We start from the raw sequence: 4,574 nt of genomic DNA, 5'->3' as shown, positions 1-4,574 counted from the left end.
AATTTTACGAAGATTCGTTTAAATGGGACGAAGTACTGGTACAAAACGCAAAACCTTCCATAACTCACTTAAAACTACTTTATACACAAGTACCAAAATACTATAATTATTACTGAAATATTTCACCTTAGATATTTTTATAGTATTAAGTAAAAACTACAAGTCTAGAACCAGAACTGGGCAATTAACTCAATGTAATCGATTAACTATGAGTACCAATTACATCATTTAGTGTCATGTAAAATAATCAATTAATAAAAAAAAATTACAATTAAACAGAGGTGAATGACACCAAAATAATGAGCTAATGTTTCCGATTATTCCAACTATCCAGTAATAAAAATTATGATTAAATTTATTGCCACAAAAATAATTAACCAAAATACTACCAATGTAATTTTCCTTCATTATTATTTTTAATTAATTCAAGTTTGTTCAACTTAACTGATTAGTGCCTTTGTTATAGCAAAGCTAATAAAGCTATTTGCCACTGTCACTAATTTTGAACTGTTGACGAGAGTGATGACAACTGACTGGCAACATCCACCATTACTAACTACCATAAGCATTATTGAAGTTTTCTGAAATCAACACGTCTGGAGACTATGGTAACCCAGTCAAAGATTCAGCCAATAACTGATCATTTCTAAGCTAGTACAACAATATGAACATCAATTAAACATTGCCATGGTAAATTTTCATGCCTTGTCTTTTACCAGACACTTTAACAATGTGTCTAAAACTTTATGGAGATTTTTCATAAAAGTTAGTATTGTCTAGGACACTTGCAGCTCTTATAACATAGACCTGTTACAGAATTAATTGTCCATTGGTGGGTCAGCAATAAGTTCACAGACTCATTGTGGGGAACAGAGTGCAGATAGCTAATGTGTGGCTTTATGCTGAACAAAAACAGAATTGATTTTTCATTGTTTAGAAGTTAGAATCCTCAGAAGAAAGGTGTTTTTTTCTTTTAATGTCGGTGTCCAAAAGAAGTGAAAATGCAAGTGGTATAATGTATAAGTTATGACTTTTTAAAAAGTTTTGAAAACAAACACCTTGTTTACCAAAGAATGCAATAATTGTTTTTTCTATACATGATTACAAATAATTATAGCTACTTAACTTTAATTTTAAAATTTGAAATGTTTAATTTTAACAATTTTTGTTCTATTAATGTGATTAATAGGAAAATAAGATATAAGCTTCAAAATTGCTGGATTATAACCTGATTAAGCTAATCAGTTACAGAATATCTTAACTTTGACTTATTTACGTTACCTTAGTACTATATTGTCAACTCTGATTAATCCAAAACACTATTATTTTAGTGGAAGTTTTTTTTTCAAGTAAAAATTACTGAAAATTTTGTTACAGTGTTATCCATTTAACTTTTAAAAAGTTAACTGTATCACACCATCATTGTAAAAATGAAACCTTACCGCAGCTAGCATGGGGAAATTAAATGTTGTTGTTACTTGTTAACATAATAATACGATACCATCTGAACATAGGTATATACTTTCCAGTTTATTCTTATTTGTTCCTTAATGCTTTTTCAAACTTTGTAAGATAAAGATATAAATATAAAAAATATCTTACAAAATATAGTGATGTTATTCTAATTTTTACCTTTTTCTATGTTATTTGACTTGAAAAGTATCCAAAAATGCTAGGTTTTTACTTTGACTAAATACTCGTTTGAATAAAAAATAAAATGATTAATCTTTCCCTTGATTGGCTAAAAAAAAACATTTGAGTAACTGTTACGTATAGATAAACATTTAAGGCTCAAACATTGGCAAAACATGTAAAGCAATATCGAATTTTCTGGAATAACAACTCTGGAAAAATGTTACAGTATTATACATCAAAAAATACATAGTGTTTCATAAAACTGTTTCATATTGGCCAACTCAATCAATGAGTTCTGATATTGAATGAAAACGATTACTGTGCATTTACTTATGGGAGACAAAAGATAGATCTGAAGTGATATTTTTACACACCCCCGATTTCAAGCTACAGTGGCCAAATTATGAAGTATGTAGGAAAAAAAACATCTGCATTTAAGCAACTTCTATAAGTTTTTATGTTTGTTGGTTTTCCAATATTTCACTGGATTTTGCCATTTAAACCAAACTTTTTAAAGTCTGAAAAAGTATACAAAGTATTTTTGCAACAGGTGACTGATAAATTAATAAATTTTTCTTTATTCGTAAATGTTAACAAGTGCAATTGTATTAAATTGTGTGTATAATACATTTTTATGTACAGTATTTAGGATTAAAAGAGTAGCTTAATTATAAATCATTATGCCTGAGTCTGGATTTCCTCTGTCTTTTCATGTTTTTTCACCACTTGGTAAAATTTTTTCAGACAAAAATTTTAAGGTAAACTTTATATGGTAAAGCCAACTATATTTCAACAATTTTAACTTAAAAGTATTTTGAAATTGATATTTCTTTAATTTGACATATATTTAATGTATGTCATGAAGAAAAATGAATATAAAGTTAATGTTCTCATTTCTGCACAGTTGTGAAAACAACCCACATCAATTTAAAAAAAAATTTCTGCACATTCTAGAAATTAACTATTTTTGCTAAGAACAATAGCAATATATTGATAATACATTTCTTGATTTTCAAACTTTTCCCTTACTTTTTGTACAAGCCTTGGATGAAACTTTGTTATGGTGTCACATCAAGTAGTTTGATCATTTATCAATGAACTACAACTTTCAAAACAGCTATAAAGAAAGTTTAAATGTGACTGTATAGAGCATGTATTATACTATCATGTAAAATTAGAGTAAATATAAAGGTTTAAGATTTTTCTATAGGTTCTGTAAATATTCCTTTCATTTGTGAACTGTGGAAGTATTTGTGTGTTAAATTATATCTGTTGGGAAAGTTACAAAAAATGTTAGAACAAGGAAAACAATTTGTAAATTTTAAAGTAGAACAAAGTTGCCTGAAATCTATGACTAATTTTAAACAGAACAAATGAATTTAAAAACTTTTCAGTTACTTAATTTCAAGTATACCAATACTTTTGAAGGTACAAAGTGAACAATCCTGAACACCCTTACCTAGAAAGTGAATGCTATGGTTATGAAAAATGGCCCCCAACCCATAAAGGCTATTGTTTTGAAGTTGGGCATATCTCCTTGTACCATTAACAAGGTAATAAACAAGGATTTAAAGATGATGAAGGCTCACAAGTAAAAGTTCACAAGCTTTTAGCCACACTTAGAAATGAATAATTATTTTCATGAGAAAGATGACAAAAGAAACTAGAATCACGGCAATTCCGTTTGACTAAACAACTGTCAAATCGTCCATTGTAGCTTCGATGGACTTTTATGCCTTTGTAAACATGGATTTGGAAGTTCACATCCACACATGATGAAGGACCCACAGAACATCTGTAAAAATGTGAGATTGACCTCACTGTCTTTTCCAGTAGCTCGTACAATAGAAATTAAAACATCTGGCAATAGTGAGTAATTAATACAGTCAGACTGAGCACTGGAGGAAATACATGGAAACACATTATGCTAGTATAATAGTGAACTGACAGGCAACAACTTATAAGCATAGTGAAGTAGTTTTATTTGGGGGGGGACACATACTACATGTTTAAACAGAACAGTGATCTGTGTGTTTACAAACAACAATTTATAAGCATAAGGAAGTGATTTTATTTTTGGGGAACATACTACTCGTTTTGACAGAATATTGGTTTGTTAATTTACTATTCATGGAGGGAAGAGTTCAAATTGCAGTGTATGATAAGGAACATCATTCTTATAAAGTGCAATTAACTCTTTCATATATAAAGAAGATCAATGGGATTGCTACCCCATTGTCATGTAAAAAAAGAACTGTGCCAAAGTAGTGATGATAGTTTACACTGGTTGGTGTCATTCAACTAGTCAGAAAGTGACATATTATTAAAAGGCCTATAAAGCTAAAGACAATCATATTATTCCCATTAATTATATTCAAGTAGAAATCAGTTTTAGTTGGACATGAATACATTATGTGAAAAACTACAATAATACTCTATGTTTTAATAGAAGCTCTATGTAAAACTCTTAAAAGGGTATGTGAAACTGGCTTTATTAACATTAGTAAATACTAAAAACCAAATCTCTCCAACTACTATGTTAAATATCTCAAGGTATATTCGTTATGAGATAGATGGAGGACAAGTATACATCTGCCAATAGTCTTGCTTTAAATACAGTGTGTGAACATTACCTAGGGAATAGTAAAATAAATATTAGCATAAAGTTGTCTCAATGGATGTGTAGCTGCTCAAAAACTGCTGCTAAGAAGAGATAACTATGAAATGTACATGGAACTACAAACAATCAGATAAGCAAATCTGGAGATACATGCTCTTTATAAATGAATCCAGCTTTGACTATGATGCTGTTTTCATCTCCACCATGTGACTTAACTGTCATTACTTGTTGCAGAACAATTCAATGTAAAAGATCTATACACCTGGAAAAAAGTTAAGCACCCCCAAATATTTTTCAGGATTGCTTATTGAAAATAAGG

The 4,574-nt window shown here is 29.5% G+C and overlaps 1 protein-coding gene across 1 annotated transcript in view; it reads right to left on the bottom strand.

Moving 5' to 3' along the window:
* Positions 1-4,574, bottom strand: part of LOC106463695 (succinate--CoA ligase [GDP-forming] subunit beta, mitochondrial-like) — a 37,012-nt gene that overhangs the window by 15,811 nt on the left and 16,627 nt on the right. The gene's annotated exons all lie outside the window — the stretch shown is intronic.

Source organism: Limulus polyphemus, unplaced genomic scaffold (assembly GCF_000517525.1).
Source record: "Limulus polyphemus unplaced genomic scaffold, Limulus_polyphemus-2.1.2 Scaffold1462, whole genome shotgun sequence".
Taxonomy (NCBI): Eukaryota; Metazoa; Arthropoda; class Merostomata; order Xiphosura; family Limulidae; genus Limulus; species Limulus polyphemus.
The sequence above is the reverse complement of the archived record's forward strand: the minus strand, read 5'-3'. Positions and strand labels throughout refer to the sequence as shown.